The sequence below is a fragment of the Rana temporaria genome, chromosome 1 (assembly GCF_905171775.1).
Source record: "Rana temporaria chromosome 1, aRanTem1.1, whole genome shotgun sequence".
Lineage (NCBI taxonomy): Eukaryota > Metazoa > Chordata > Amphibia > Anura > Ranidae > Rana > Rana temporaria.
In genome coordinates, this window is record NC_053489.1 from 416,098,488 (window position 1) to 416,120,868 (window position 22,381).

Here is a 22,381-nt window from a genome sequence, read left to right on the forward strand (position 1 = left end):
ATGTAAGTAGCTAGAGGTCTGTTTTGAGCTTACCAAATAATGAGTCACCAAATAAACTAGGATATCAAGGTGTTCAAGTATACAAGTTATTTCTTCATTCATATCTCCATAACTTATGTGCATTTTCGAAAGCAAATGTTTCAATGCATTTCTTGGGTCAGCATTCACCTTTTTAGGACTAGATGGGGAGTAGTTGTCTCCAGAACATCAATAACTCAATAAACAGAGTAGTAAAAAATTGAAAACAGGGCAGTGTTCCCAATGATCGTTGCATCCAACTGTTCAGTATGTTAACCATGGAAGAGGGGCTTCAATATCCAGCCGATCAAGAAGCAGGGCCAACCAGGACTGGTCCTATTAAGCACTCACATAAGTTGATGACTATCACATCCTCATTATATCTGACATAAACACCAAGCCACCAGGAATAAGAGCATCTAGTATGGTAATCTAGATCAAACAAGCTTGCCTTTCATGCCCAATACAAGTACAGTTGTGACACCTGCTAGAAAAGCCACCTGCCAAGCTCAGTAATTTGACCTTACTACAAGTTTAGACATGAACTGTCCCTAGTCGATGGCTTTATTGTCAGTGGATCTCATCGCTTCTAGTACTCACTTCAGATAGCACCAGTGGCGGTGCGTCTATAGAGGGCGCTGGAGTGCCGCCCCCTCTGGCTCTCGCACCACCACTGATACAATAACATCGATTCATGCATTGCATGAATCTATGTTATTGTTGCCGGCCGCTGGTCTATTCAGATGGCTGGACCTTGAGTGCCGGCCACCTGAATAATGGCAGCTGGTTGGCTGTGCGGAAGTGCCTATCAGAGCCAGCGGCTCTAATAGACTTTCCGAGTACAGCCCTCAGCCTTCCGGATGCTTATCCAGGGGACGTAAGGGGGTGCGTTTCTTGGATAAGACTGACAGGCGTCTCAGCCAATCAGGTTCACCACTTCTGGATATCAGTAACCTGATTGGCTGAAGCGTCATCGAGGGTGGCAGAAGACATCAAGGTACGTGAAGGAGGATGGCTGACTCCCAGAAAGGTAAGTGCCGGGCGGGGGGGGGGGCAGGGTAATTTTACAGGGCACAGCAATGACAATGGGCACAGTCGCGACAATTGACACAGTGGCGACAATTAAAGGGCACAGTGACATCAATGGGCACAGTGGCGACAATGGGTACAGTGGTGACAATTAAAGGGCACAGTGGGGACAAATGGCACAGTGGCATCAATGGGCACAGTGGTGACAATGGGCACAGTGGCGACAATTAAAGGGCACAGTGACATCAATGGGCACAGTGGCGACAATGGGCACAGTGGCAATTGGCACAGTGGCCACAATTTATGGGCACAGTGGCTGTGTTTGATTGCATGGCACAGTGGTGACAATTGATGGCACAGTGGCTGTGTTTGATGGCATGGCACAGTGACTGCATTTGATGGCATGGCACAGTGGTGACAATTGATGGCACAGTGGTTGCGTTTGATGGCATGGCACAGTGGCTGCTTTTTAAGGCATGGCACAGTGATTGCATTTGTTGGCATGGCACAGTGACTGCATTTGTTGGCATGGTACAGTGGTGCGAATTGATGGCACAGTGGCTGCGTTTGATGGCATGGCATAGTGACTGCATTTGATGGCATGGAACAGTGGTGACAATTGATGGCACAGTGGCTGCGTTTGATGGCATGGCACAGTGGCTGCGTTTGATGGCATGGCACAGTGGCTGCGTTTGATGGCATGGCACAGTGGTGCGAATTGATGGCACAGTGGCTATGTTTGATGGCATGGCACAGTGACTGCATTTGATGGCATGGCACAGTGGTGACAATTGATGGCACAGTGGCTGCATTTGATGGGCACAGTGAGGCTGCAATTTTTTTCTTTTTTTTTCCGTTTGCGCCCCCCCAAAAATTTTGAGCACCAGCCGCCACTGGATAGCACCTTATACAACAAGGAATTGTAAGAACAAAATGTGAACTATACTGGTGGCTGGGCATGGATGCTCAAGTACTATCTGTTATTCAGTCTAGCAATACTTGTCATGAATCTGCTGCCACACACTCCACCACTCCAGCCAGTGTCATTTCCTAATTTAACTTGGGAGAAGCTTTCTATTGATGTTATATTCACAGAGGCACCAGTAGACTGCCAATTTCCTATACCATTAACTGATCATTACAGTAAATGGCTGGAAATTGCATTTGTCTCAAATATAACATCTGCTACTGTGATTACATTTCTCTCCACAGTCTTCAGCACTGCAGAGAACTCAAAGAAACTAGTGTATGGCAATGGGCCACAATTTTTTGTCTGAGTTTGAATCTTTCCTTACTAAGAACATCAGTTTGCCTAGGACACCCTTGATTTATTATCCTCAAGCCAATGAAAGGATGGAGAATTTTTATAAGTCGCATTAGAGATGCTCTTCAGACTGAAAATCTTACAAGGAAATCTTAGAAGGTTTTTGCTACAGAGTGTTTACATGTCTACAGAGCAACCAGATATGAAACTACAAAATCATCACAAGCTGGACCACTACATGACATACAAATGCACACTAAACTACATGTTGTTGACATATAGTGGTTGGGACAATTACTTTTTAATATGTTTATAAATTGTATATGGTCTGGGATTAAAAGTATAATTTCAGTCTTTGCAGATGACACCAAGCTATGCAGTAGTATAAAGTCCTTACAGGATGTATCCAACATACAAGCCGACCTCAATGCACTGTTTAAGTGGGCAACTATTTGGAAAATTAGGTTTAATGTTGATAAATATAAAGTTATGAATTTGGGGGCTAATGCCGCGTACACACAACTGTTTTTCGGGTTCTAAAAAAATGACGTTTTTAAGGGTCTAGAAAAAACAACGTTTTTCAACCCGATCATTAAAGCGGCCTTGCTGTGAAAAAAAATGCTCTAGCAAAGCGCGGTGACGTACAACACGTACGACGGCACTATAAAGGGGAAGTTCCATTCGGATAACCCCACCTTTTGGGCTGCTTTAGCTGATTTTGTGTTAGTAAAAGACGATTCGCGTTTTTCTGTCTGTTACAGCGTGATGAATGTGCTTACTCCATTACGAACGGTAGTTTTACCAGAACGAGGGCTCCCGTCTCATAACTTGCTTCTGAGCATGCGTGGGCTTTTCACGTCGTTAAAGCCCACACACGATCATTTTTTACAACGTTAAAAACGTTGTGAAAAAATAGAGCATGTTCGAAAAACATTTTGCCTATTTTTTAGAACCCGAAAAATGCTCTGAAGCCCACACATGGTCGTTTTAAACGACATTAAAAAACTTCATTTTTTAGAACCCGAAAAACGGTCGTGTGTACGCGTCATAAGAATATGCATGCATCATACATTTTTACACCTTCACCCCCGGATTGATTTACCCCCTTAAAGCGGTTGTAAACGCGCATCAAATAAAAAAAAAAAATTCTCCTGCAAGGCAAAAGTCATAATGAGCTAATTTAAATTCGGCAAGGTCCGGCAGCGGCCGGTCCTTTCGCCGTAGATCCCCCCTGCGCATGCACCGCTGCAATCAGTGGCGCATTGCGAGGGGAATATCTCCTAAACCGTGCAGGTTTAGGAGATATTCTCCTTACCTACAGGTAAGCCTTGTTATAGGCTTACCTATAGGTAAAAGTAAAAAAAGTGGGTTTACAACCACTTTAAGGACCAGACTATGATTTCCGATACGGCACTGCGTCGCTTGACAATTGCGCGGCCATGCAAAGCTGTAACCAAACAAAATTGATGTCCTTTTTTCCCACAAATGGAGCTTTCTATTGGTGCTATTTTATCACCTCTGCGGTTTTTTTTCACACTATAAACAAAAAAGACTGTGCTGGAGAGAGTGTAAACGAAGGGGAACAACAATACACATCTGGTGGGAGTGCCCAGAAATAAAAGAATATTGGTATAATATCCTAGAATACATCGAGGAGATAACCGTGGAAAGGATCCCTCAAAACCCCTGGAACAATATAAAGAAACCTTGCTCCCTCCCCTGCTCAATGCTGCAAAAGCTCTGATCCCAAAAAATGTGTTGCAAGTGGAGAAACCATCTATAAAAGAATGAATACAGAGAGTAGATCATGCGAGATGGAGTACTTCTGCAGCAGGGAGCAGAGAAAAGAGGAAAGATATTGGTTAATCTGGAAGAAATGGCGCGAGTTTAAGAGAACAGAGAAATATGCAGTAGCTATAATAGAAACGGATGGGCCGGAAATAAGCTAAAAAGGCGAAAATATTAGATCGTGGGGGGGGGGGGGGGGGGTAAATAAATATAGGATGTTTGTAGTATTTTAAAATGTTTATGCATTCAGTAATGTATCTAAAAACATTCTTCGAATAAAATAAAGTTTAAATAAAAAATACAAATAAAAAAAGACTGACAATTAAAAAAAAAAAAAACAATAATTTTTACTTTCTGCTATAATAAATATTCAAAAAATGTGTTCATCAGTTTAGGCCAATATGTATTCTGCTACATATTATTGGTAAAAATTCGCAATTAGCGTATATTGATTGGTTTTCGCAAAAGTTATAGCGTCTACAAAATAGGGAATAGATTTAGGAACTTACATTTTTTTTATTGTTTTTACTAGTAATGGCGGCGATCTGTGATTTTTAGCGGGACTGCGATATTGCAGCGGACAAATCTGATCCCAAGAGACACTTTTTGGGAACCAGTGACATTATTACAGTGATCAGTGCTAAAAAAAATGCACTAATCAATGTATAGATGACACTGGCAGGGAAGGGGTTAACACTAGGGGCGATCAAGGGATTAACTGGGTTCCCTGGGTGTGTTCTAACTGTGTGGGGGATGGGCTTGCTGGGACAACACAGATATCGCTGTTCCTGATCACTAGAAATAGCAGATTTCTGAGTTCTCCCCTGCCAGAACGGGGATCCACCTTATTTATAGAGGCAGATCCACGTTCTGCCTCTCTTTACTGCGATCACGGTGGCCGGCACCCCCCATACCACATGCACGGACCGATGTATAGGTACGTCGGTTCGTGCAGCAGAGCTGCCTTGCCACAGTATATATGCGGAAGGCTGTTGGCAAGTGGTTAAGGGGAGGACAACTAGGGGAATCAATGGTGGAGAAGGATCTGGGTGTTCTGGTAGATCATAAGCTTAGAAATGGTATGCAATGCCAAGCTGCAGCTTCCAAAGCAAGCAACATACTTTCTGGTATTAAGAGATATCATTTTACCCCTGTATAAATGATTATTTATACCTCATCTGGAATATGCAGTTCAGTTGTGGGCACCAGTTCACAAAGGGGATATTGGGGAACTGGAAAAAGTGCAGAGAATAGAAACCAAACTGATAAGAGGCATGGAGGAGCTCAGCTATGAGGAAAGAGGTACTGAATGTATTCTCTCTTAAAAATCAACATGTATAAATAAATATGTCTATCACATAAAATCCCAATAAAACACATTTACATTTTTGGTTGTAACATGACAAAATGTGGAAAATTTCAAGGGCTATAAATACTTTTTAAGGCACTCTACAGTATTTTTTGTATCCTCTTCTTATTAAAGAGTAATTTCAAGGAAGGAGAGCATACAGGTGGCCGAGACCCTACAATTCACTGTCTTTGTAATCTGTATGCATTTGCACTAAAAAGTTGTTATCAATGGTTTCCAAGGGTTACTGATTATTTATTTGCACTACTGTGTCAAACCGTGTACTGCGTTTTCATTATTTTGTTCAGTGAGGATTGATTTTTCACTATTCTTGGACATTTTGCAACACATTTGATATAATAGAGTGGCTTCTAGGGGTTATTCAACATTGAATTTTCTGTAATACGTTTTAAATATTTATTATTTATGTTTTTTTTGTACTGAAGTGCGCTGATTGAGGGATAGATGTAATTTACTGATTTGCACATAATTGTAAAACTTTACTTGTTCTTTGTCTTTTTGATTAAAATTTTTTAAAGTATGTTTTAGGATTAGACTACTGAGTACTGTGCTATATAGGGTCACGATATATTACAAGCAAATATATTAAGCAAATCAGCTATTTGTACATAAAGTTAGGTGTAAGGAAGTGCAGAGTTTAAAATATATATATATAAAGATACATAAATATTAATTTACAGTATATTGTATACTTTCACAATAGATAAGACCATCAGCACTGCCCAGGTGACCAGCCATATCTTCATACAGACTTTTCTGAATTAGTTCAAATTGACCTGAATATGTCTGTGCTTCTGCATTGCTGATCTTACTTTGAATCACTTGTCAGCTAATAACCTTCAGCAGAGCCTACAATGCCACATTCTTCAATAAACTCTGACTAAAGAGCTTCTTTAAATAGTAACCATTTTAAATGGCATGCCAGCACCTCATTTGCATCATCCCAGTTTGCTGTCCTCACACAGTTTAGTGTAAGCTTCTCTTTTATGTGCTTGGTCTTATATGATTACAAAATCCATATACCGTAGTGTGTATAGCGCTTTATGCGTATTGCACTCTCAGCCTCAACATGCACAGAGATTTTGCAATTCGAGGGACAGCAATCTAAGTGTCAGCAGAATGAGAGTGAACATCAGGTTAACTCTGCAATGAACCTTTTTATACATGCAAACTTAAACCCCCACCACGTGTTTTAAAGGAAACACAAACTATATCACACAGTACAAAAAAGTGGCCACTGCCCCCCACCTATAACTGGTCTTTGTAGCAAGGAGCACTGGAAGGGCAATGTATGTCACACAAATACAAAGAGCTTACCAAGCTCAAATTTACCAACCAGCCAGCGACAAACTGAATTGACATGTCTAACAATATCGTTAGGAACAGGGTTTTATTTGCACACATTTGCAAATACATGTGTAAACTGCAGGCCCCGCCGAGGCACCCTGTTTTCTGCAGTCCCCAACTTCTGTGAGTCTCCACAATAGAAGCACATGCATTTATGGATATGTAGGAGACAGGTGAGCCTGGAAGGAACCCATCCCTCCTTAAAGGTACAGGGGCACAGTAAACACTCAGCACATAGCACTTTGGCAGCAAGGGTGTCAGTGCATTTCCTGACCAATATATTCAAAATGCAAAAAAGTGGCCACTACCCCCACCTAGTCTTTGTAGCAAGGAGCCCTGGAAGGGCGACGTATTTCAAACAAATACAAAGATATTTTCAAACTCAAGCTTACCAACCAGCCAGTGACCCACCGGATTGACCTGTGGCTGGCTGGTTGGTAAGTTTGAGCTTGGAAATCTTTTTGTATTTGCTTGACATATATCACACAGTTTCACAGTAACAACTCTGGCCTTCTGGAAATGTCTATGACTCTCACTGCCAAACAGAATTGTAACCAAATTTAAAAGCAGATAGCCCTCAAAGATTCAGCTTAACATTTAAAAAAATATATATTTTAACCACTTGACCTCCAGAAGATTTACACCCCTTTATGACAAGGCTATTATTTATTTTTGCGATATGGCACTTAGAGAGAGAGACTTGTAAAGCGCAACACATGCGAACTGAATCGCCTCTGGGCGCTGTATCCATTTCATGGGTAAGGAACCCCTTGACCTCAGAAGAGATGGGTTTTAATCTTTCTCCTGAAGGCCAAGTGGTCCGACTCCAGTCGGATGGTGGTTGGTAGTGCATTCCACAGGCGAGGTCCCTGGACTGCAAATCTTCGATCTCCTTTGGACTTGTATCTGGCCTTGGGTATCTGGAGGAGGTTTTGATTGGTGGATCGCAGAATGCGATTGGGGTTATGGGCTTTTATTTTTTCGCATAGATATTGGGGGGCGTTGCCTTGAATACACTTATGTATTAGGCAGAGTGCCTTGAAAGTGATTCTGTCTTTTACTGGCAACCAATGAAGGGATCTCAGTGAAGGTGAGATTGATTCCCATGGTTTTTTCCCAGTCACTAGTCGAGCGGCCGTATTTTGAACGACTTGAAGACGAGTGATTTGGTATTTGGGGAGTCCTAGATAGAGGGCATTAGCGTAGTCGAGTCTGGAATTGATGATTGTTCCCACCACGACTGCAATGTCCTCTTTCGGGATAAAGGGCGTGAGTCTGCGTAGTAGGCGCAGCAGATGGTGGGATCCGCTGACTACTGACCCTATTTGTGCATCCATTGTCATGTAGGTATCGAAAATGACTCCGAGACTTTTGACTTTGGTGCTAGGGGTGATAGTTTTATCCAGAATGGGTGGGGGAGTCCATGTTGACGCAGGGTGATTTTTCCGGTTAGCGTGAAACAGGAGAAGTTCTGTTTTCGAACCATTGAGTTTAAGATAACTTTTTGTCATCCAGTTATCTATTAGAGTGAGGCATTTCTCTAGTCCAAGAGAATGATCCTTTCTGTTGCAGATGCGGAAATACAGTTGTGTGTCGTCTGCATAGGAGTGGTAAAGTAACTTCTGGTTACTGATGATTTCAAAGAGAGGGCGAAGATAGATATTAAACAATACGGGTGATAAGGGAGATCCCTGAGGGACTCCGCATGACACCTTACGTTTTTCAGAAGTGAAAGACCCCAGTTTCACAATTTGTGATCGGTTTTCCAAGAAGGAGGAGAACCAGGGTAAAACACATTCAGCGACTCCGGCTACTTCAGCTAGCCTAGCCAGTAGTAGTCTGTGGTCTACAGTGTCAAAAGCCGCGCTTAGGTCCAGCAGTATCAGGAGACAAGATTCTCCTTCGTCTGCGGCCTCTAGAGCATCATCCCATATTTTGAGCAGCGCCGTTTCTGTTCCGTGACCCGGACGGAAGCCTGATTGAAACGGATCGAGTAATTTATGGGTGTCTAAATGCAGTTGCAGCTGTTGTACAACTACTTTCTCCATTACGGGACAGAAACGGCCTTACTCAAAATATGGGACGATGCCCTCGAGGCCGCAGACGAAGGAGAATCTTGTCTCCTGGTTCTGCTGGACCTAAGCGCAGCCTTTGACACGGTAGACCACAAACTGTTACTGATGCGACTAGCCAAGGTAGCAGAAGTCGCAGAAGGTGATTTACCATGGTTTTCTTCCTTTCTTGAAAACCGATCACAAACAGTTAAATTGGGTTGTTTCACGTCGGAAAAGCGCACTGTGTCATGTGGAGTCCCCCAAGGATCCCCCCTGTCACCGGTGCTTTTCAACATCTATCTTTGCCCTCTCTTTGATATTATCAGTAGCCAAGAACTACTCTATCACTCTTATGCAGACGATACGCAACTGTATTTTCGCATCTGCAACAAAAAGGATCATCATCTCAGTTTAGAGAAATGTCTCTCTTTGATAGAAAACTGGATGACTAAGAGTTATCTTAAACTCAACAGTTCAAAAACAGAACTCCTTATGTTTCACGCCAGCCGAAAGAGTCAACTGGCAACAACCTGGACACCCCCGCCCATTCTGGGCCAAATCATCACCCCTAGCTCCAAAGTCAAAAGTCTCGGGGTCATCTTCGACACCTTCATGACAATGGACGCACAAATAGGGTCAGTAGTCAGCGGAGCGCACCATCTGTTGCGCCTACTACGCAGACTTCTTCCATTTATCCCCAAAGAAGACGTAGCAGTCGTGGTGGGAACAATCATGAATTCCAGACTGGACTATGCTAACGCCCTGTACCTCGGGCTCCCAAAGTACCAAATCTCCCGTCTGCAAGTCGTTCAGAATACGGCCGCCAGACTGGTGACTGGGAAAAAAAAATGGGAATCAATCTCACCTTCGTTGAGAACCCTTCACTGGCTGCCAGTAAAAGACAGAATTGCATTTAAAGCACTCTGCCTGACACATAAGTGCATCCATGGGAAGGCTCCGCAATATCTTTGCGACAAGATAGAACCTCACAATTCGAATCGCGTTCTGCGATCCACCGACCAAAATCTGGTCAGGGTACCAAAAACCAAATACAAGTCCAAAGGAGAAAGAAGGTTTGCTTTTCAGGGTCCTAGACTATGGAACGCTTTACCAACCAGCATTCGGTTGGAGAAAAACCACCTGACTTTCAGAAGACGGATCAAAACTCTGCTCTTTTGATGTCATGAGACACGAACAACTAGCGCCCAGAAGCGATTCAGTTCGCATGCGCCGCGCTTTATAAGTTTTTCATTCATTCATTCATTCAAGACATTTAGAGCTGTTATGGGCCTCCGGTTGTTTGGGTCTTTGGGGTCGAGGGTAGTTTTTTTTAGAATTGGTTTTATTGTACCTTGTTTTAGCAAGGTGGGCACCATGCCCTCCTTGAATGATTGGTTAATGAGCTGCGTGATAGCTGGTGCCAGTATATCGGCACTTTCTTTCTTTCACTTACTGTATGTTACTTCAACTGACAATTGCGTGGTCATGCAATGCTGTACATAAATGAAATTTATATAATTTTTTCCCACAAATAGAGCTTTCTTTTGGTGGTATTTGATCACTACTGTGTTTTTTATTTTTGTGCTATAAACTGAAAAAGATCTGAAAAAAAAAACAATATTTTTTATGTTCTGCTTTAACCACTTGCCGACCAGCTGCCGTCATTATACTGCGGCAGGTCGGAAAGATCCCGCAAAGCGGCGTAGCTGTATATCGGTCCCTTTAAGTGGACTAGCAGAGAGAAAGAGGGAAAGCCCAGATGGACTGTCTATATACCAGGATCTTTTTTACCCCTTACCACTCCCTCCTGGCTTCTGTGACAGCTAAGAACACGCAGTGAGCACACTCTCAGTACAGAAACCTTGGCCCCCATGGATGCATGTGTGCGGTGTGTGTGCATTAAGGCCCACCTGCCCTGGTGAATGGGTTAATAAACAACACAAATACTGCACAGGAGTGAAACTCTGTATTTATCTGTGTAACATCTTCCCAATTTGGTTTACCACATTTTTTTGAATGTTCACGAGTACTGGCATTCTATTTTAATTTTTTTTTTTTATGTAGACATATATGTTAATTATTTTTTTATGGCCCTTTAAGGGAAGCTATAACTTTTTTTTAGCTATAAGTTCGAGAGATCTAATCAGTGTGTATTAATGTAACCTTGCTTTTATGTACCACTTGTAAATGTGTATGTAAACGGTACGCTTTTTCATCTTTTGACTGTTTATCAATCTAACTGTTTATTTAAACAATATCATTTCTGTAGTAATGATTGGTAGCCAGAAATCATGTGTCATAGATGTTGATGCTTTTTTTTTTTTTCTTATTCTGTGATCTTCTTAGCTGAATATAATATTGTCACTTTGAAATAGTTAAGATAATTTAAAGAAAACATATCAAGGTCATGTGAGACCTGGAACAAGTTGTTCTCAAGGTCTCTAGTAATCCCGACTTCCAAAAATAGAACTGTTTGAGCAGCACAAGGCTCAAATGGCTGTAGTCACCCGAATGAAGAACTCATTATAGTTGGATCTTTTATTAACATGGTGTTTTTTAAGCCATACTCCCCATCCTTGGGATGCCTCTATAATCATTCTCAAGGTCAAGGCCAACAAGAAGTGATATTGAAGTAAATTAGAAATGATAGAATTCAAGTGGAGTGAAGATGCATTTTCAGAAACAGACTTCTATGCATGCATTATACAGAGGGCATGAGGGTCAAATACTGTTGAGTTTTTATTGGCAAAATTATAGAATTACTGTTGTGTCCTGTAGTCTAAGAGGCAGAGTGCTTTATTTAAAAAAATGAAGCCTTAATAAAGCGTATTCACCTTTCTGAGATATCATTATAGAAACGAGAACTAATTTGTCAGAGTTAAAACTATAAATAGTGGCATGTATAGGCCAGAGGTATAAATGCATTAGGTACATGCATTGATGAGCAGAGACATACATAATGGAGAAAGAATATGTTTAAACATGTAACAGGGTGGCATTGGATAACAAAATTATAGACTTTTGTAAGGAACAACTACTGTACCACTGTGTACTGTAATATTATATTATATCTAGGATGAGTGCTAGTATCCCAGGGAGCTGGGATAATAGGTGGAAGAGCACAAAACCCAGCCTGCATATTAATGCTTCTTCAGTCAATCCCGGGTCAGAACTGAGTTACCAGCAGGGGGCTGAGTGGGGTATAAATACGCTGGAACCCAGAGCAGAGGCCTCCTGTTCCTGGGGGAGTAAGACCGGGCCTGTGGACTGTGGAATACCTGGGAAATCCTCCTGCAGCCACCAGAATCTTTTATGGGGTCCCCACTACTGTTTTGCTGGGGGACCTCTGTTCTATTCTCCCGAAACATTTGCAGAAAGTTTCCTAAGAAACCAGGATACAGGCAGTTGGAGTAAAGAAACTGACTGATACTGCAGGCAGCTACACAGTTTTCAGGACACAGTAAGTACCAGCCTTTTTTGGGAGATTTACTTTATTTCCAGTACATTCAGGACTGTATTTCCAGTACAGTTCTGGAGTCTCTGTTTAATACCACTTCAAAGTGGGTGCCTTCACCCTGAAGTATTAGTTCAGCATCAGTCTTCTACTGCAAGTTTTGAAGTAATTGGATAATCCCTAGGCTCCCTAGGCTCACCCTCACCCTATTCAAGTTCTATAACAAAAATTCAAATAAAAACAAAAAGACATGCACTCTCTGACTCAAGTGATTGGGAAATACTGTGTGCCTATCAGGGAACGGAACCTGAGCTGAAACAGCCAGACCAGTTGCGGCTATGCGCTACATGTGAAGAATAATGGAGAAACAGCTCCAGGTTGAATACTGCTATGACAGATGTGAGCAGGTTGCCCTTCTGGAAGCTCACATTAGTCTTGGAGGAGTGAATTACAATACTGAGGAGACTTGACAATCTTTAAAGGAAGTCTTCTTAATAGTATTAATGTGGAGGGTGGAAGGGAAAGTCAGGGTGATCAGGTAGGAAGCTGGGTTACTGTAATTAGAGAGCTGGCCAGGGTTCACAGAAAAAAAAGGCTAGTTATGTGTTTGAGCACCCAAAAAATGTATCAAGTTGGGTGCAGATACAGTACGTGGGTGGCAAACCCAAAGGTAGCAGCCCTAGAAGAAATTTCTACCTCTAATAGCTGGGAGAGTAGCCCATCTAATAGGGATAATGAGGTTAATGCAACAAAGGCCTAGACAGTTGGTTGCAATTGGGCATTCTGTAATTAGATGGACTGGTGGAAGAATGTGTGACCTGTACGTATCACCTCAAGTAAATGGTTTTCTGTTTCCCTGGTGCCAAGGTTAGGTATGTGGTGGACCAGGTAGACAAATGACTAGGTTGTTGTCTCAAATCATCTCAAAACCAATGACAGAATATATGGAAGATGGAGGATCCTTAGGAAACGATTTAAAGGAGAAGTATGGCCAAAGGTCGATCAGTTAGTTAAGGCTTTTACAGTCTGGATTCACCCAGATGTCTGGACCCGCAGCTGGCCCAACAAGCCGCTGGGAGACTAAGCCAGCTGATTCCTCCCCCTTCACAGCCTTGCGCTGCAGTGAGCACTGGAGGGGCAGAATAGACTGACAGTTACCGGCTCCCTGCTCACTGAAGACTAAGAACTGTGTGATCAGCAGTCTTTGATCATTCAGTTTTCAGCAGACTATAGATGCAGCATTGGCCCGATCACGTCACGTCACAACTGGGTATAAAAGAGAAGAGAGGCACCTCCAAGTGTAGCAATACAGTTACATTTAATTAAGGTACAACATTTAGAAACTCACATGGTTGACAATTAAAACAGGCACATCTAAGTATCCGGGGTAAAGATTTCAACATAGACCATCCTCCTCACCGCCATTAACGTCGTCCCTTCCACACTGCGCTCCACGCTTTCAGAACGCTCTACTGCAGGGTAGTTCTCCCAGTCACAATTGCAGACAGCTGCATACTTAGATGTGCCTCTTTTAATCATCAACCATGTGAGTTGCCAATTGTTGTAAGTTCATTAACTATAAACATATTGCTACACTAAGGCCCCGTACACACGACCAAACATGTCTGCTGAAACTGGTCCGCGGGCCAGTTTCAGCAGACATGTTCGGTCGTGTGTAGGCCCGAGCATGCAGGATTCCAGCAAACATTTGCCCGCCGGGCCTTTTCCCAGCGGGCAAATATTCCTGGACTTGTTTTAAAACAGTCCGCTGGAATCCTGCCCGCTCGGACATGTTCGGTCGTCTGTACAGACCTACCGTACATGTCCGAGCGCCAGCCATCCCCTGCATGCGTCGAATGACTTTGACGCATGCGTGGAAGCATTTAACTGGCATGCCCGCCCACGTCGCCACGTCATCGTCGCGGCGACGCCGCGGACACGCCCTGCGTAGTGTTTACGCGCGGATTTCTGTACGATGGTTAGTACAGCCATCGTACAGAAATCCCCGGCCAGACATGTACGGTGAAAATGGTTCGGCGGACCGCTTTCATCATACATGTTTGGTCGTCTGTACACGGCCTTAGAGGCGCCTCATTTCTCTTTTATACTCTGTTGCTCCTGCTGGATTTTGCTTCCATTTGTGGATGGACATTTTATGGTTACACAACCTTAAAATCACATTGCTATAATCTTTTTATATGGACTATAAACGGAAGGACTTATGAACAAATGGTTGTGGAAAGAATCATTTGAGTTTCCATTATTTCATATGGGGAAATTTGTTTTGATATACAAGTGCTTTGGATTACAAGCATGCTTCCGCAATTATGCTCGCAATCCAAGGTTTTACTGTACTTTTTTTTCCTTTAAAGAACCACATACTTCTCTTTAAAAAGAACTACAGTGCAAGTTAAAGAGAAGGACCTTTAAGGATATATTCTCCGGAATATTGCCTGCACCATGACAACACAATAAAGACAGTGGAAGCTTGTAGCACTAAATGCATGGGTAAAGACCTGGTGTAAAAGGGAAGTATTTGGGTTTCTAGAGCACTGGGCTAAATTTTCATTTAGGTACAACATATATACTCATAAAGGTTTGAAACTAAATAGAAGGGCGTCTTCTGTGCAAGAGGATGGGTTTTAGGGAAGATTAGAGATGTATTTAAACTGAGTAAAGAAAGAGAACATAGACAAGTTAGACAAGGGTTCAAAAACTAATAGAGAGTGGAATAGGGGAAGATTGGGGGGGGGGGCTTTCGCAGATTCAAACAATCAATTGTATTTACGGTACTATCTGTACTACTACAAAAATTAGGAAATTACAAGCGAAAAATGCAACCAACATTAGTGTTGGTTTACCAATACCAACAAAATAGAAGAGTTGGAAGCTTTGACACATTAAGAGAACTATGACTTATTTGGTATTTCTTAATCTTGGCTTCATTCTTTATATGATTGGGTTAATTAATATTACTGGCTATGCTCTCTTTCAGAGAGACACAGTAAACCATAAAGTTGGTATCTGTCTCTATGTGAGATGTTATCTAAAAGTAAGTGTGAAAGAGGACCTTGTTGACGGAGAGGGAGATGGTTTTGAGACATCAAGGGCGTGAACAGTGGTAATAACGAAAGATTTTAAATACACTGAAATAGTATAAGGGCAGGCATTTCTAAACCTATTAAAACAGTTTTATAGTACACTACAGTTTATAGAAGCCCCAACTAGAAATGATGTTCTGCTTAACCTGTATATGTCAAACAATGTGGAGCTTATTACCAATGTTCACATAAAAGAAGATTTATGTAGCAGTGAACCTAACATGATTTTAGTACATTTAAGCTGTAAACAACAAGAACATGCTAGAAAGATAAAAACAATTCATTTTAAGAGAACATATTTTCAAAGGTTAGGGCTGTTTTCCTTGAATTAAACTAAGGTGGAATTGTGTTATCAAAGTATACAGAATAGAAATGGGAATGTTTCAAAATGTATGCAAACACATTGCAAAATGTTTTTCTTTGGGCAATAAGTTTAAAAAGCTAAAAGTAAAACCCATATGGCTCACATCCAAAGCTAAAAAAGCCTTAAAGAATAAGAAAAGGTATTTTAAAAATATAGAAATTAAGGAATATTCCTATCATTTGAAAGTTTCAAGAATATAACAAAATGTATACAAGATAATCAAGGCTGCAAAAATTGAAAAGGAACGCCAGGATGTGAAAGAGAGTAAGACAAACCACAAAATATGATTTTAAAAAACAAATTGTGAAAAAGGACAGGTCTGAGCATATAGACCAGAGTTGGTGACTGAGGACAAAGAGAAGGCAAATTGAATAAATACCTTCTTCAACTCTGTGTACACAATGAAAGATTAGGGTGGTAAATTCCACAATAGGGATAGCATTGACCTTGCCCAAAAAGTACCACAATGGCTAAAATGTAATATAGTCCAAAACCATTTAGATAAAAATAAAGGTGAATCCAGCAGCTAGACTAGATGGCTTACACGCACACACAGGTCTGTTATTTTGAAGTCATTGCTTCTAATTTTTAAAGACACTTTCATGACTGGCTCAGTATCACCAGACTAATGCAAGGTCAATGTGTTGCCTGTATTTAAAAAGGGGTACATTATTTTCCAAGTTATTACAGACCTGTTAGTTTACTTTCTGTAGTCAGGAAGATACTTGAGAGTTTGATATAAAAAAAAAAAAAAAAAAAAAAAAACATAGAAGAGTTTTTGGTAAAAGATACCAAAGTTGTCAAACAAATCTGTTTTCTTTTTACGAGGAATTAAGCAAAAACATAGACAGAGTGGCTATGCATATGGTATACTTGGACTTTTCAAAAGTGTTTAACACAGTTCCCCACACACAGCTAATATCTAAGTTGAAGTGTATAAGACTGGAATATTCAGTCTGTAAATTAACTGAAAACTGGCTAAAAGATTGTGTTCAGACAGTAGTGATTAAAGGGTCACTAAAGGAATTTTTTTTTTTTTAGCTAAATAGCTTCCTTTACCTTACTGCAGTCCTGGTTTCATGTCCTCATTGTTCATTTTTGCTCTGATGTTGCTGTAATTCTTCTTTGTTCTGAACACTTCCTGGTTGTCTGTTTCCTGATGACCACAGTACTGGGAGATTCTAGTTTCATTTTCCAAACCATCACTGCTCTATGGCTCCGTACATGCATAGAGGCAGGATGACATGCAAAAACGCAACTAGATGCAAAAACGCAACTAGATGCAAAAACGAAACTAGAGGTACATTATATGATTGATTTTTATCTATTTTTAATCAATTTTAAAAAGGAATCAGTTAACTATTATATCTCTATACCCTGTAAACAGTCATTTCAGCAAAAAAATATTTTTCCTTTACAACTCCTTTAAGGACTCTGGAAGGTTTAAATATCTTAGTGGTGTTCTCCAAGGTTTAGTATTGCAATGTTTGTTACTAGGTATTTCAGCTTTTCCATTAGCTTTTATTTCTTTTTTTATAAATATTATTCATTTATTATTATTTTTTTCGTTAGGGTAAGGGGTTAGAGCTAAGTTTAGGTTAGGAGTTGGTGTTAGGGTAATGGCGCGTACAGATGATCGGACATTCCAACAACAAAACCGTGGATTTTTTTCTGACGGATGTTGGCTCAAACTTGTCTTGCATACACACGGTCGCACAAATGGTGTCGGAAATTCCGAACGCCAAGAATGCGGTCACGTACAACACGTACGACGGCACTATTAAAGGGAAGTTCAATACCAGTCGTGTAGTAGAAGTTTAGTGAGAGACGATTCACGCTTTTAGCCTTGTGCTTTTCAGTCTGTTACATCGTGATTCAGAGCATGCATGAAATTTTGTGCGTCGGAATATGCTACACACGATCGTAATATACGAGAACGCATTTTGTTGTTGGGAAAATTCGAGAACCAGCTCTTAAATTCCGAGTGTGTGTACGCGGTATTAGAATTAGGGGTTAGGGTGTCACCTACATTGGTTGGAGGCCGAGTTGAGGGCTTCCCTTGCGGCTCTGGTCCGAGCACCCCTGAATGTGGTAACAGAGGTACAAGGCTCAAATAAGCACAGGTGTCAGTAGCTTGATAATAGGTGACTTTCACAGTCAGGGACGTAGTCAAGGTGAGCCGGGGTCATACACGGTAAGACAACAGGGTGGTCAGGAGGTGCCTACGTGTCAGTGCACGCTGGACATGATCCTGAGCTTGTCTGTGTGCTGGTAAACATGCATGAGCATTAGCTGTATGGGAATGAGCAGTAGCTGAACTAGCTTCCTGACATAGTGTCATTTAGTATTTATTTATGTTATGTTAGGGTGTTAATACTACTACTACTACTACTACTACTACTACTACTACTACTACTACTACTTATAATAATAATAATACAAATAAATAAATGTAAAATACATATATAGTAAATAAATAGTTACCCCCTACCCTTAACCCCTAACCCTTAAATTTTTTTTATAAAATAATAATAATGAATAACTAAGCACCCTAACCCAATTACAAAATTAATACATTATTATTATTATTATTATTATTATTATTATTATTATTATTATTATTATTATTATTATTTTTGATCATTTGTTTTTTGTTTGTTTGTTTTTCAGGTTTGGGTGTTTATTATTTTTTCTTTTATTAATATTTATTAATAATTATCTAATAGTTTTTAGGGAGGTTAGGGAGGAGTTAATTAATATTTATTTATGTATTATTACATAATTTATTTTATTTAGATGTGAATCATCTCCATAGAGAATAATAGATTTTTTTCTCCTCCAGCATTTTGGAGCTTTGAGCTTCAAACTACAAAACGCTGAGGGATGAATGGCTGTGTGTGGCCGTCTAAATAAATTAGCCAGGGGAAGACAAGGGAGATTCTTCCATCTACGGGAATGAAAGAGAGAAATCTAGACATGTATAAATCAATACATTTTCTGTTAGCAGCTCAATTCTGAGGGCAAATATAAGGGTGGTCAGGGTGGGGGGTTTAAGGAGGCCACCCAACCATGCCTTGTCCTTATCTGTATGGGAAATTCAATCTGTGTGAAAGATGCAAATTTATGTTGTTCACTTGACTACAGCGGTAGGTTGATTATATAGTATTTGTATGCAAGTTATTAATATGTGTATATAGTTATGTAGAATGTGGATCATTTAAAGCCATTTGATAGAGTTCAATTCTACATGGGCATCTAATGCTAAAATAGCTCCAGGCGTGAGTGAGGTATGAACAAGTAGTTTATTTATTTTTACTTTGTCTATTTTCTTTGCAATTTGCTTGTAAAATACCCTTCTCTGTTATTTAAAATATAAACACTTTAATGCTATCATTATAAGAAATCAGATTTAATTTCAGGCCACCGATATGCGGCTGGTTTAATCATTCAATTTGTAATGCTTTCTCACTTAATTCAGGGCATTTTAATAAGTTTCAGCTTTAGCCATTTCATATTCCTCTTGTTATTCCTGTTGTGTGTGCTCAATTTAATCTGTCTGGACCAATGAATCTCCATCTGTCGAGCAACTTGTTATTTTTTTTTTTCTGTAATGTTTCTCCTAAAATCACAATTTACTAATATTTAAACTTCACTTAACCACTGGCTTGGATATACAATCATATGTCTCTCTGCTATTGTAAATTGATTTAGTAATGCAATGATTGTACATTAGAATACTATGCTTTAATATACAAATGTTATCTGTACATTTTTTACGATCTGGATGTTATGTAACTCTAATGGATGTTAGATATATGACAGCTAGTAACAAAACTTTCCAGTTTCCCCATTCAAAACGTATTGTTTTTTATTATATTAGCATACCCCCCAACTGTCCCGGATTTGCTGGGACTGTCCCAGGACTTGATGTAAGTCCCGGCGAAGGAAGACTTTGTCCCAGCACTTGGCTCCAATGGCTTTCCGGAAAACACGCACTACAGCGGGCACCAGTAACACCCACTCTGCAGTTTGTGCATGGTGTCTGGTGTCCTTCACGTCGCAAGCATAGCTGTGTAATTCTGACAGGCAGCCGGTGCTCAGAGATGCCGGCTGTCTTACATACACAGTGGCTTGTGACTGAACCCGCCTCCTCCTCAGCTGTGATGCTTTACGGCACACAAGCATGAGGGGGAGGTGGGGAGGAGTCATGGCAGGGGTGAACTGGGTGGCAATTTGTTTCTGACTGCTCTGATTGCTCAAAAGAGCCCGAAGGAGGGAATGCAGAGCGGCCCGTCTTTCTCCTTGTCATGCTGGATGCCGGCTTGATGCCGGCATGACAAGGAGAAAGCCACTGTGTATGTGAGACAGCCGGCATCTCTGAGCACCAGCTGCCTGCAATGCTGGAAGGCAACAAAGTGACAGTTTGTGATGAGGGAGACACTGATGGCAGGGGACAGATTAGGGGGACACTGATGGCAGGGGACAGATAAGGGGGAGACAGATGAGGGGGACACTGATGGCGGGGGACAGATGAGGGGGACACTGATGGCAGGGGGACAGATGAGGGGGAAGCTGATGGTGGGGGACAAATAAGGGGGACACTGATGGCTGGGGACAGATGAGGGCGACACTGATGGCGAGGGACAGATGAGGGGAAGACTGATGGTGGGGGGACAGATGAGGGGGACACTGATATTGGGGACAGTGATGATGGGGGACACTGATGGCAGGGGACATATGAGGGGGCAACTGATGGCGGTGGGCAGATGAGGGGGAGACTGATGGTGGGGGGACAGATGTGGGGGATACTGATCGCGGGGGACAGATAGGAGGAAGACTGATGGCGGGGGACACTGATGGTGGGGGACAGATGAGGGGGAGACTGATGGCAGGGGACAGATGAAGGGGACACTGATGGCGGGGGACAGGTGAGGGGGACATTGATGGTGGGGGACAGATGAGGGGGACACTGATGAGGGGACACTGATGGCGGGGGACAGATGAGGGGGACACTGATGGCGGGGACAGATGAGGGGGACACTGATGGCGGGGGACAGATGAGGGGAACACTGATGGTGGGGGACAGATGAGGGGAAGACTGAGGGAGGGCAGATGAAGGGGAGATTGATGGCGAGGGACAGATGAGGGGGCCACTAATGGCGGGGGACACTGATGATGGGGGACACTGATGGCAGGGACATATGAGGGGGAGACTGATGGCAGGGGACAGATGGGAGGAAGTCTGATGGCGGGGGACACTGATGGTGGGGGACAGATGAGGGAGAGACTGATGGAAGGGGACAGATGAAGGGGAGACTGATGGCGGGGGACAGGTGAGGGGGACATTGATGGCGGCGACAGATGAGGGGGACACTGATGAGGGGACAGATGAGGGGGAGACTGATGTCGGGGGACAGATGAGGGGGAAATTGATGGTGGGGGACAGATGAGGGAGACACTGATGGCGGGGAACACTGAAGGCGGGGACAGATATGAGAAAGACTGAAGGCGGGGGACAGATGAGGGGGACACTGATGGCGGGGACAGATATGAGAAAGACTGATGGTGGGGGACAGATGAGGGGGACACTGATGGCGGGGACAGATATGAGAAAGACTGATGGCGGTGGACAGATGAGGGGGACATTGATGGTGGGGGATACTGATGATGGGGGACATTGATGGTGGGGGACGGATGAGGGGGGACACTGATGGCTGGGGACAGATGAGGGGGGCACTGATGGCTGGAGACAGATGAGGGGGATACTGATGGCGGGGGACAGATAAGGGGGACACTGATGGCGGAGGACACTGATAGTGGTGGACAGATAAAGGGGCTTTAGTAACCAAAACTGCAGTGTTTATCCTCATGACACATCACAGGAAGCACCCTCATGGCTAACAGAGGACAGAATTAGAAATAGACTAACATTTATAAGTCACCGGGACCAGATGGCTTGCACCCGAAGGTCCCTAGGGAACTCAGTCAAGTAATTGCCAGACCATGGTTTCTAATTTTTACTGACAGTCTACTGACTGGAATGGTACCAGCTGATTGGAAAAAAGCCAATTGTTATGTACGAACGTACCTGGTAATCAGAGACTAGTTGCAGGAGAAGGCCTCTCTTACAGCCCTGGCTCGCGAGCTGCTGGGATGGGAACAGCAAGCTCTGGAGCGTAGCGAGGTAGGAGTGCCGGAGTGATGGTGGTAGTCTGAAAACCTGCATCTGAAACCTGTTACCTGTTACCGTTACCGACCCGGCTTTCCTGACCACCCGAATCTCTCCGACCTATTGACCTTGCTCTGATTGATTACCCGTTGCCAGACCTCTCTGCCTGAACCTGTGACTACGCTCCAAGCCTTCTGCACCTGCCACCTGATTACCCGTTGTGACCCGGCCTGTCTGACTCCGCTATTGCCTGTTGTGTCCTAATCCAGCTTACTTCGCCAGCTTCCACTGCCGCTGCACCAGCATCGCCTGCTCCGGGTCGCTGACCCACTTCTTCCATTCCAGCGGTCTCCAGTTCAGGCGCTCGAGAGGGATCAGCATCCAGTGCCGACTACCGCCATCACTCCGGCACATCAAAACTAAT